This window comes from Lissotriton helveticus, chromosome 12 (assembly GCF_964261635.1).
Source record: "Lissotriton helveticus chromosome 12, aLisHel1.1, whole genome shotgun sequence".
In the NCBI taxonomy this organism is placed as follows: Eukaryota; Metazoa; Chordata; class Amphibia; order Caudata; family Salamandridae; genus Lissotriton; species Lissotriton helveticus.
In genome coordinates this window covers 600,921,575-600,935,184 of record NC_136073.1, presented here as the reverse complement: position 1 = coordinate 600,935,184, position 13,610 = coordinate 600,921,575, and the positions used below count along the sequence as shown (strand labels likewise).

The 13,610-nt window shown below is 44.5% G+C and overlaps 1 protein-coding gene across 1 annotated transcript in view; it reads left to right on the top strand.

The window, feature by feature from the left end:
* CFAP126 (cilia and flagella associated protein 126) overlaps nucleotides 1-13,610 on the top strand; it is a 138,280-nt gene that overhangs the window by 38,250 nt on the left and 86,420 nt on the right. The window lies entirely within an intron of this gene.

Here is a 13,610-nt window from a genome sequence, read left to right as displayed (position 1 = left end):
CATTCCGGTTCACTCCATTTCACTGCGACTCACTCATACTCAATCAGCCCACCCATTCTCACTCAGTCATACTCAGTCCCACTCATTCTGGCTCCCACAATGTCACTCTGACTCACTGAGACTCACCGAGTTTCACTCTGTCTTACTCTGGCTCACTCATTTCTACTCAGTCTTACTCATTCCCACCTAGTTTTCCTAAGTCTCCCCATAACTCCCTTGTCCTCCCAGATTTACTCAATCCTATTCATGTTGATTCAATCTCACTGAGACTCACTCATACTCAATCAGTCTCACTCATTCACACCCAGTTTCACTCATTCTGAGTCACTCAGTCTCACAGTGACTCAGTCTTACTCATTCACAGTCAGCCTCAGTCATTCTCACTCAGTCTCACTCATTCTCAATGATTCGCTCAGTCATGCTCATTCATTCACACTCTTTCTGACTTAAACTCATTCAGGCACTATCATTCTCACTCACTCTGACTTATTCAGTTTCACTCACTCTCACACTGACTCACTCTGTCTCACGCATTCTCTGACTCACTCAAACTTGGCTCAGTCTCACACACAGTAACATGTAGTTACACTCCCTGTCATTCTCCCTCACTTGTTCATTCATTCTCACTTGGGCTCACTCTTCTCATTACTCATTGTCCTCACTTTGACTTAGTCCTTCACTGACACTCTCACATTTACACTTTTACTCACACATAGACACACCTTCTCATATATACACACACTCTCTCACGGACACACACACTCCCACATACATACACAGTACTTAGGAGCATTTTTACTTACCGTGCTGTCTGTGCAGGTCCCGTTTGCTGCTGCATCTTTCAGCTTCGGACACTTAAAACTGAAACCTCGAACCTGCGCAGTCACAGATTCGTCACAAATAATATTTATTTCACTTTGGCGTCACGTGTTTTCAAGGCCAATGTTGCTGCCAATAGTCCTGGTCGATATCGACATGCACCGTATAGGGTCCCTCGTCTGGATTTTCAAACACGTTGAAAATCCAGACGAGGGACCTATACCGTGACATTGACCTTGAAAACACGTGACACTGAAGAGAAATAAATATTATTCGTGACGTTACTGCGTTCACGTGGATGTGAAGGATTTGGCCAACACTTTGGCCCATCCAATCTGAACGCTTCTGGAAACTATATAATTGAGACTTGGACCACTACTTTGGGCCACCTAGTTTTGGACGTTGATGGGATATTATACAACTGATAAAGCTCCTATGCTTAACAGACTCTATCTACCTTGTTTTGACTCTAGGATTTATTGATGCGCAGATATAGAACGATTGGACCGAGACTATTATAACTAAGCCCTGACGAAGTTCCATTCGGAACTAAACGGGTTGGCTGATGTCCAATTTTAACTAATACTACAATAAAGGATATTTTCTGGATACATTTGGAGCCCATTGACTCTGTTCTGGTGCAGCTTTCTTCTCTCTACAAATGTATCTATCTGGTTTCCAGTAGAGTGGAAGTGCGGTGAACTCCGTAAGTAGTTGCACAGACTTTCTAAATTTCTTTTTCTATCTAGGAACTGAGGTGCTAAACCGTGGTTAGCCTCAATTGTTTATTTAGAAACACAATACATCTTTTCCCTTTAATTTTGAAAAACACTGGTTGCTATGGATAACGAAATACAATAAACTTTACAAGTTATTTAAAATAGGCAAAACAAAATAATGCAAGTAAATAGAATGATAAGAACTTTGCAGGAACAATATTTGCTTTCATAATACTCTAGATCCCCCAGTGCACACTTGCTAGGAAATCATAAAGGCGTCTAGGTTTCACAATTGGTCTCCCTGACCTAGAGGTCCTAGGTTCTGTAATATAGATTTCCTCTATTAGAGTTTACCCAGGATTTGTTACCCTGGTTTCTTGACTATTCCTGGGTGTCATTCCAAAATTCTCCTCACTCGGGATTGCCTTGAATACTGAAGCATTAATTCCCCTTTTTGGGCCCACATCATCGATCCAATCATAACTTCCTGCCTTAGACTCGAGATTCTTCCTCGCTCTGTATCCACTGTTACTACCCTCACATTTACACATAAAGACAAGATTTTAGCATGTCAGCCCTTGCCACCACTCAACAATGCTTTCTCACCTCTAACAGAGCTGGAAACCTACTTTCACCATTTCTGAAGTCTAATTTTTTTCAATTTCACAAAATCTCCAACCTTAAGATTCACCTTTTTTACACCTTGTAAGGAATAATACCTATGGTTATACTTCACTTGGTTTATCTTAATCCGTTAACTTACCACCATGGGTGACCAATCCACTTTTTCTGTCCTACGTAACCAGTCCATGTTGTCTTTGGTATGTGGTGTCCTGCCCTCATCAATTCAAATGGATCATATGCAGTAGAGTCACAGTGAGTAATCCTATGGGCTCCAACTGTTTTAACCAGTTCCTCCTCCCAATTCTTGGTATTTCTGTTAGCCTAATAAATGAGGCCTTTAATTACCCTATTGAAACATTCCACACTGCCATTTCATTCAAGCTGATAAAAAGTAGTAGTTTTTTGCTCTATACCAGTTGTCACCATGAGTCCCTTAAACATATCAGAAAGTAATTGCCCTCCATTGTCACTCACAAGGATTTTGGGCAATCATTCCCTACGAAAAATGTCTTCCAGAAATTTGACACCTCCTCCGCATCTGCTTTTTCTACTATTTTGATTTCTGGGCATTTAGAGAAGTGGTCTATAGCTACCAAAAAGAGTTTGTCACCATACCAATCATGATCCAGAACAAAAATATCCACTCCTACCCTCTCCCATGGCAATGAAGGAACCTCTGCAGGATGTAAGGGAGGATTAGATGTAACCCTGACCTAAACTGACTTCATACATATTACACACTGTCTCACAACCCTTTCAATTTCTTTATCAGCAGCTGGCCATCACTAAGATTGTTTTACGCTCTCCTTTGTTTTTACAATCTCCAAGTGGCCCTCATGACACAAGTTGATGACTTTGCCTCACAAAGTTCTGGGTGGAATTAGCTTCCACCCTCTCAAAAAGAATCCTTCCTTCACTGACAACTTATTTTTAACTACCCAAAATACAATTCATTCCTTCTCCAAAACGTTCTTATCTGGGCACTCTTACTTCACATATTGCATAATCTTGATAAATGCTGAATCTTTGTTCTTGGAATACCACGCATATTTTGGTATCAATGCTTATTAGTTAATCAGGAAACACTAACGCCAATAAATATTCATCCCATTCATTGCTAGTATTCTCTATTATAGATAACGGTATTCTCCTTAGGTAGAAAGTCTGCAATTATCTTCCGAGCCCCTGGAACATAAACACACAGTCCAACAAATACGTAGACAACCTGGTAATCCTTGGTGAAACATTGTTGAGACCATGTGAAGTAAGAACATTAGTCAAAGGTTTAGGGTCACTCCTTACCACAACTGTTGTGAACTGCCTGAAATGCGTAAGACACAACACACATACTAAGGTTTCCATTTTAATTATGGAGTAATTCTCTGCCATGGCAGTCAAAGCTCGTGAACCAAATGCTACAACCTGTTCTGTACAGTCTCCTTGTACCTGGATTATTAAGGCACCAAGTCCCTTGCCGCTGGCATCAGTGGTAATAATGCTACTGCAATTAGGGTCAAATTGTAGTAATGCTGGATCCATATAAATGCCCTTTTTGATGCGGTCAAAAACTTTTTCCTACTCTTCTTTCCACAGGAACGAACAACCTTTTTTAGAAACTGCAATAATCGTGTACACCTTTTCAGAAAAATTGTATACGGATTTGGAATGGAATTCCTCTAGTCCTAAAAAGGAATGGACCTCATCTTTACTTTGGGGCATAGGAGCTTGTATTATGGCCTCTTCCAATTCGGTTTTGAGGGTGATGCCTCTAGAACGCATTTCATACCCTACATTTGTTACTTTGTTCTGTGCAAATTTAAATTTAGACATTTCGGCTGTTAAATCATACTCCTCCAAGGTTCTTAACATCTTCCTTAACTCTTCGTCATGTTCTGTCCTGTCTTTGCCCATTATCAAAATGTTATCTTGAAATAATATGGCTTTTCCTCTATTTCCAAATAGCTAGTACAGTAACCTCTGAAACATGGCAGAGGTAGAGGCCAGTCCAAAAGGTACTGTCTTAAATTGAAAGCATCCAATGGGTGTAATAATAAAAGCAGTGAGATGCTTGTTTTCTTCATTCAATTGTACCTGGCGGTACGCGGAGGTAAGAAATTTAGTGGAGAACCACTCCATACCTTTGGTTACAGACAGTAGCTCATCAACGCTTGGTAAAGGGAACATATCCACAGATAATTTTTTATTTAATTCCCTTAAGTCCATTAGCCTTCCCTTTTACCACCAAGGGGGCTACCCAATTAGATGATTCAACCTGTTCAAGTATGCTAGATTCTACCAATTTGTTCAACTCTTGGGTTACCTCCTCCCTGGCACTTTAATTCTACCACTTTCCTAGAGAATACAGTGGTAATTTCCTTCTCTAACGTGTGCACATCTTGTTTGACATCCTGAACCACCAACACAGGATCTGCACTATATGGATCCAATGGTATCCCAAACTCTCCCTGGTCTCACCATCCTATAATAGATGGACCATTTTCTGCAACATACATTTTACAATCTGCCTCCCTCCCTTTGAACTCGAACAGCAGTTTACGGAACCCTAGAAGATTTATATTGTCTCCTGTGAAGCTGGGATACACCATGACTGTCACCCGACAAGGCATAAAAGAGGAGATGCAGCATGCTATAAAACTTTCCCTACTGGTGGACAATGCAAGGGATTGGCTAGCATAGGATTTGGGGCAGAAGTGTAATCTGGAGAGGCCAGACGTCACACAGAGGCTACTTTAGTTTCCTTGGGTCGGGTGGACATTGAAGCTCTGGGACTCTTGCCTCCAAGCATGGAGAATTACAGACTCAACAAGATGGCCGTAAGGCTCAATCAGCTATGCAAAAGTTGGAGGGGGTGGTCAGGAAGCTGACCAAAACCTGAAGTGTCATGGGGGAGCGGATGACTGATCTTGAGTCAAGGATTGTTACCACAGAGTCCGATCTTGCTACCACCCAAGCGCTAACTAAATCCCATGAGGCCCAACTAATCGACATACAATGGAAGCTGGAGGAGCATGAGAACTGCCAGAGGCGCAACAACTTGCGGGTGCTAGGGGTTCCCGAGGGGGTGGAGGGGGAGATGCTCCTTCGTATGTTGTGGAATTATTAAGGGACGCATTACCGGAGTTAATAGACTGGAATTGGGCCCAAGAGGTGCAGCGCGCCAATCGGGTCCAGTTTGTACAAAAGCAGCCTGTAAGGGAAGGAGCAATGCCATTAGCCATTCTAGTGTACTTCGGGAACTTTTTACTGCGTCAAGCAATCCTCAAAAAGGCCAGATCCGAAGCAAGGAGGACTTGGGTGTACAGGCCCGGACTGGCCGTTGCGGGCACTGGGCAATCCCCCGGTGCGCCGCAAGGGTGGGGGCCGGTTTTGGGCCCCTGTGGCGCTTTTGTTACAGGGCCGTTAATCGGCCGAAAACCGGCCCTGGCAAAGAGCGCGGTCGCACCCCCAACCCCCCACGGGGGATGGGGGGCCGGCCGAGCACTTTGCCAGGGCCGGTTTTGGTTCCCAGTCCGGCCCTGTGGGTGTAGTCTTGTTTTTCGTTCAAACAGAATTTTGTCACACTACCGTCCTCGCTCTTCCTACCCCTCTTTTACAATGCTATGGGAAAGCAATGGGAAGAGCTAGGCTGGTTACAGTAGGAGAACTCTATGCGGGAGAGCAAGCCTATCACCTTTCCAGGCTGCAGCAGGAGTTTGGGATTCCAAATAACCACTATTTTAAATATGTGCAGATTAGGAACATCCTCTAGGTACATCTCCAATTGGATATTGGGACACCTTGTGAGCCCCTGTATAGTGTACCTTAGGTACCCAGAGCGTAGGGGCACCCAAGGCCTACCAGGGGCTGCAGCATGTATTATGCCACCCCTGGCTGGCCATCCAAATTGACACAACTGGCCTATCACTCAGCTGGGGCAAGGTTGTGTAATCATCACCCCTTGCTTAGGTATAGTATTCCTATACCTACCATTATATATAGACACATATATGCCTATAAGTCACTCCTATGGCAGGCCTTAACAATCATGGAGGCAGAGTGCTTGGATTTATGTGAAATGAGGCTCTAGCATGAGCTGAGCCTGTCTGCAGCTTTCGGAACCATGTCCTTATAGCTGTTCTATGATATAGCCATACCATATACTCTTAAGTGCATTATAATCCTCCCGGTTGAATGCTAACTTTGGTTTGGCTTTATCAAAACATGTCGTGTAAGGCGTCATACCCTTTGGAATACTACCCCCTCGCCAGTTCTGGCGACGGGCGTAGCATTCCACCCTTCTAGAGGGAGAAGACATGTTGTTCCTGTTAAACCCGGTTAAAGTTAACCAGAGCCTCAGCATCACAAAATGGATGCTGCTGACACAGACGCAAGTCTGACCTCCTGCTGCTGGGAGTCCTTCCAGCGAGGGAGGTTTGGATAATAGGTTTCCTGTCTTGGGAGGTGCTAGTACCACCCCAGACAGGCCATAGTGTATTGGGGCAGGGAGGGCTGAATGAAATGAGACACTGCCTGGGGCACACAAGGTGTCCCATGCATGGTCCGGTGGAAACCAGTTGCTGGGGCCCTCCAGCCCCAGTTCTGGCACGAAACTGGACAAAAGGAAAGGGGTGTAACCACCCCTTCCCTGGTCCCACCCATAGGAGGGACCTAGCAGGTAATCCAGCCCCTAAGATTGGTATATAGGTAGGAGCTGAGTCAAGAGACTTTAGATTTATCCTGAACTCAAACTTGAAACGAAACTCTGGACCTTCGACATTCTACTCAACATAGAAGACTGAAGAATCTCCCTTGTGGTCAAGGATTGACCACCCTGTACCTACAGGCACCATCCAGCGAACTGCGGTTTACTTTGTCGACGCTCCAGCCGGAGCCCGAGCACAGAGTTCGACAAGAGCCAGACTTCCAGACTTCTTTGACCCCGATCCACAGTCCCTGCAAAGCTTAGACCCATGGAGGTGACGAGAGACTTGGGACCGGCCATCTTGAAAAGCCCGCTCTTTGCTACTTGCGCAGCTTCTGAGGCACCCTCGAAGTTGTGCATTGGGGATTGAGAAGCCCCAGCCCCGAGCACCTTCTACACCAATGCACAGCCCTCCACGCTCCACGAGTGCCACATGGGGCCTGCTAGTGTTTTTGTGCTTGACGTGTCTGTCCAGTTACTTACCCATTGGCTAGTGGCCTCTGTGACGACAAACCTTTGAATCTACACTGCTGGCCTGGTTGCTCCAGGCTGGCCCCTGCTTCCCTGAAAAGGAGAAGCCCCTCAGGCCTTGCTGGCCTGCATCAGAAGCCATCTTTGATTTCTGCGTGGGTTGCCTTTGCCAAGGCTTGTTGACTCCAACCCGGAAGCCGACACCGCCGACAGCGATATCCTTTGTGGGACAGTCCGTGCCCAGCACCTGGTCATCATCGACACCTCCTGGTCCACGTGGCTGCAGAGACAAGCTTCACAACATCACCTGATTGCTTCACGACATCGCCTGGTTCCTTCCTGGTTCCTTCCTGGTCACTGGCTAGTGACCCAGACTCTGTCCCCTCTGCTTTCAGGTACTCTTCATCCTCGATCCGCCCTTGGATCTAACCGGACACTTCTCTCCTGGTCGCCTGCAGCATCTTTTTACAGATCTCCATAGGATTCAGCGACAAAACCCGACACACTTTGACACCTATGCACCCGGCTCCTGTGGGTGAGGTAACGCGAGTACTCCGGTGCTCCTGTGGGTATTGACTATCCTAGTGTCCTAGTTTTCAGTAGCTTTCTCCTAGTCCATCCGGAAGTGTCCTAAAAGAACTAGTTTCCATTTCTTTCGTTCCCATTGTATGTCTATGAGAACCCGCGTGTGTGTTTAGAGACTGCACACGCCTCCCGTGGGCCTCCTGCTTCCTAACTCATGGTAGCACAGCGTAGCCCCAGCGATTCCCTAGGCCCTAGGCCTATCCTTTGTCCATGACGTGGTACTTATACCACTATTTTAGTATATGGTTTTACGTGCCCATAAGGCCCTACTGTATATTGTGCAACTTATTGTATGATAATTAAGTATCTTGGTATGTGCTTTGTCCTCTGACCTCATAAAGAGTTCAGAGGGGTTGTGTTAGAAATAAATACATATATATTTTATATTTAACCTGTGTGGTGTCCTTTTATTTGGTATTCAAGGGGGTTACATATGGTAAAACAGCTTGCTTCACATGCTCTCTGAAGTTTTAGCCTAAGACTGCTTTGTCCATGCTACCACTAGGATAGCTGGTCTATAAGGTTGACTTTACAACTATCACCATAAGGGTTGTTTGGACTGGTGCAAGGTGCTCACTAGAATAGTGAACATCATATACCAGGCCAACTTCACACAACTATCACGCTCCCTCTTGACTTTTGAGTAGTTTGCATGCATGACGAACCCGTTCCCATTTAGTGGCATGTGTTGGGCATTGCAGCCCCGGTCCAATGAGGAGCAACAGCTCTATGATGAAGCATGACATCCCTTGGAATGTGTCAGGGCAACATGACATCTCTGCTTGTGAAGAATTGGAAAGGAAGGCTCACAGAAATGTTGGGTCTCCCTGAGTTTGAATTTTGGGTTTCTACCCTTTTTGCATTCAGGGGTCCTTCCATCCTTAAAATGTTGTGTCTATCTTGTGATCAGTATTCGACTTAGGACCTAAGTCAACCACCTCATGGACATAAACAAAGCACTTAGAGGCATAGCAATAGGAAATACATTCATGGACATGAAAGAAGGACTTGCTGCACAACAATTGGTAAATAGCCCTAATGGGGTGGCCATCTTGTAATAGTATTATGCCTACCCTTTTCCTAAATGAAGGGATCCTCTAACTCTATTTAGGCAACTTTCTCATGATCACGCTTGATGATCAGAACTAATTCTTATTCCTCTACTATGTGCCTCCCTGACAACTGTCGTACATACTTTTCATCTTTCTGTGTATTGGACATTTAGTTGCTCCCAGAAATGCACACACTAGGGCAATCCTATCTCATTTAGGCCATATTTAACCAGTACTCTCATGCTCCTTTAACCAAAATGGAACCTTACAACCTAAGTACAAGCAATAAACCTACTTGCACAAGTGGGAAGCAATGCGTTCAAGATCAGTAAACCCCCCTAACCTATCTAAAAAGGCAGGCAAAAGCTACAAACATAAATTATGCAAGCGCCACTCAGAAAAGCTCATATCTGACGCCTACTTCTGTGCTAAAAAAGGAAGTGTGGTGAATGACTTAATCTTCTTCACTAGCAGAAGAGCTCAATGGAGGAGAGCCATAACCTCTATGCTACACTTTAACACTTCTAAGAAATCACAACATGGGCTATGAAACTCCATAGTAACCTCACCGGTCTTCAAGGCCAAATTAATCATCTTCCTTTACAACAACTGGAACATTCTCATCCAAACTTCTGAAAGAAATCTTGAGAGGATTGATGAAATGTTCATGAGGCTCTAAAATACAGTGTGTAACAATTTAGCCATTGACACTTCTATTCAACCTCTCTACCCGTTCCTTGACCGAAAGGCTGTCATCATCCAGTCCTACCCTTACACTTTCACCGATGCCACCTTGAGTCCATTCTGGCGCCAAACACCCCAATACTATTGGTGAATCTTACCATTCCCCCTATATCCACTCAGTTGACCTAATCCTTCCCTTAGTGCTTAGTGGAGTGGTATCTAATGTCCACTGCCTGATAACTGGCAACATCCTTGACACAGAGACTTCCAGGGATTCTAATCGCTTTTTACTGATCAAGAGCACACCCTCTCATACCCCACATGCAAACCAAGGGATGACCTCTTAGACCCCTTACCTGCCTTCCTGACAATAAACGAGGTCCGCCGCTGGTACTCCTAGGAACACTCCTCCCACCCCGACCAGTCAACACTTCTAATTTTCCTTCTACTAGCCTTCAGCCTCCTTTCAATCATGCTTCGGCTTCTCTCATCTCCCACGCCCATTCCAGTGGGATGACGGCCCCACCCAACATGGTGAGACTGCATACGTCTCCAGTACCTAGGTCTCTTTACATTCCTTTTTGTACTGCTCAGACACGTTCCCTGGAGCACAAACTTGACCACCTAAAGCAAGACCTTCAGTTAGTTAAAGTCGATCTCTAGAACCTTTTACACATAACATCAAAGCTTGAGAAGTTCTGGATTCTCAAACTGACACCCAGAGCTAACAGTACCCCTCACACATCACATTATGATCTACCCACAAGAGCTAGTACAATCTACACCTGGCATGGGTCAGCGAGCACTGCAAATCCAGCAATTTTGCTTTGGAGAGCCAGACCCCATCCCAATCCCTTATCCAGACCCCAGATGGGTACAAACCATTTGTCTGAGACTGGCATTCAATCCCTTCTGTTATTACTTACTACTACACATAAAGGCTAATTTCTGTCACCGTGCATATACAAACTATTCCTACCAGGGCACTCCGAGAACCCTGCCTCAACCACAGAACCATGAATAAGCACAATCTTTTGCAGCTCACATAACACACCAATGGACTTTACTCACCAAAACCCACATCAAATCTATGCTTCTTAACTGCAGATCAACGTTAAAGCACGCTGCTGACATCACCAATCTCATCCTCGCACAAGATCTTGACCTCCTAATCTTAGCCGGAACGTGGCTGAATGAATCCTGCTCACCCACTTTAGACATTCTAGTTCCCCCTCCCCTTCAAGTACCCCCCCCCCCCCTCAAATATGACATCATCAGATTGGACAGATCTGGAAGAACCGGGGGCAGCATAGCATGTATTTTCCGCTCCACTCTCACGTTGAAACAGGCTCAAACTCCCCCTTTTCCCACATCTGAAGGCCTAGTTATCAAACTATGGAACAACGACAAGATGGGCTGCAAACTCTATACAATTTAGCACGCCCCGGGAAACAACACTTCTTTCTTCAAACAAATAATGGAGAATATCGCCACTAATATAGACCAACACACCAGCCAGATCTTCCATGGGGGCTTCAATATACACTGGACTTATGTAATTGTACTGAACACCTTGACTTAATCATAGCCAAAGATAATGTCATATAACTGGAATTGATATCCCATTTGATTGGTCAGATCATTACCTAATCTCCCTACTCATCCTGGAAAAGGTACTGATTAGACAGGGACAACCTCTTAAAAGCTAGACAATGGTCCAGGGACCTAAGAAATCTTAACATATCTGGCCTAAACTCTGTAAACAACAACCTTTTATCTCCTCCCAAAACATTACACATGTGAATGATCTTACCAATCATTACATCCAATCCATGTCTAACCTACTTGATACCATCACCCCATAACATATAAAAAGGATGCCCAGAAGGTTCTCCAAACCATGGTTTAGCTGCAACTTTAACGAGGAAGGGCGCAATTTAAAGCTTGCTGAGAGAGCATGGAGAAACACTCCCTCTCTAGCTAACCTCAAACACTTGAGGTCGACAAGAAGTGCTTACAAGACATTCGAAGTCCAAAAGTAGAACATTTTAGGTACAAACTTGACAATTCTAAAGACAGATCCAAAAAACTATTCGAACAAGTCAAACAACAAACAATTAGAAAATAGAGCCACCTCTCAGTTGATGAGGGGTCATCTCCTAGCAGAGATAAATTATCCACCCACTTCATGGAAAGGACTCAGATGAATGAAGCTGAATCGCAACTTGCCTCACAGCCGTCTTCGAATCCAGGTCCAGCCCAGTCTCCAACCAGTGCAGCACTTTATGAGATCTCCTCTGACCAGTCATTCTACAAAAAATAATGCTACCTACAATACCTTCAATGTTCCAGAAGAAGCAGAGATACTCTAAACTTTCATTTGAACCAAACCCTCCACCCACTTCAATGATCCTCTATCTGCCAAGCTCATCAGAGTTTTGATCTTCCATACTCCCGCTCTGGTCTAAGAGTGTCTGTGCATCCCTCTCTCAGGGTATGGTTCCTGATTGTTTAAAAATAGATATGTATGAAAAAATGTGTTCACCTGCAACTCTGCAACCACATTGAGTAGTTTTATATCCTTGGCAACTGCCAATCTGGTTTCAGAACGGGTCACATCACTGAAACTGCTCAAACAGACATTGTAGGCGCCTTCAGACTACTTGATCTGAATGAATCATGCCTACAAATACTTCTTGATCTCTCCTTGGCGTTCAATAAGGTAAAAAGTTACAGCTTGATTGACCTTCTGAAGCAAAAGAGGGGGCTATCTGGTACCATATTAGAGAGGTTTGCCTCTTTTCTATGTAACAGAACACAAAGAATTAAAGTCAACTATACCCTTTCAGATATTACTCTGGTCTTTATTGGAGTACCTCAAGGATCAACGCTCATACCCATGTTATTCAACTTGTTCAGGGAATCTCTCACTGAAACTTTGAATCCGTCACACACTCAGTACCACATGTCTGTGGATGATACAGCACTGTACCTGACAATTTCCTCACAAGAAGATATCAAATGTCTCAATTGCACCCTACTGAAAACCCAACAATGGTTAACACGTGATGACATGATGCTCAACTGCCTCAAAACTGAATTCCTCTTGGTCACCCCTCACACACACTCTACACTCAGTGAAGAATGTCTCAAACAACTTACAGCTATTAACTGCATCCCCCACGTCATTGACTCCACTAGATCACTAGGTATAACTCTGGACGAACACCTGAATATGCAAGACTATATCAGTGCAACCACAAAGGTAGCTCACTTCCATCAGAACTCACTAAGGAAACTTAAACCATTTTTGGCTGCGGGTGATTTTCAATTAGCTGTCCAATCCCTTGTCATTTCCAGATTAGACTATGGGAGTGTTAAACTGTCTGGCTTACCTAAAGCAAATATAGCTCCTCTAAGGCCCCACACTGAACTCTGCCGCCTAACTCATAACAGGATCCAGAAGATTTGACCATATTTTTTCAGTGCTAAAACAATTGAATTGGCTCCCGGTGGAACCAGAAATCAATTTGAAGATAGCCTGCATGACACACAAGTCCCTGCACCATAACACTCCAGTCTACCTGACGCAGAAACTCGATCTGTCAGGTGGTAGTTGCTCCCTAAGAAGCACCAACTCCATACTGTTAAAACGTCAGAAGTTGAACAGAAATAAAACTTACAACTGCTTATTTTCAGGTCCAGTCACAAGTATTTGGAATGCACTGCCTACTGCAATCAGGTCTAACCCATCGTCTTTCTCCTTTAAAAAATAATTAAAAATGTATCTGCTGGGGAGGAGCCTAGCTCGCGGACGTAATGGCCGCCTTTTAGCTCGGCTCCGTCGGCCCTCCGGCTAACTCCGACTATCCTGCCATATATCCTGCACTGCGACGCTACTTCCATACAGAATTCGAACTTTAAAAACCCACTCTTACTCACCGTCTGATCCGG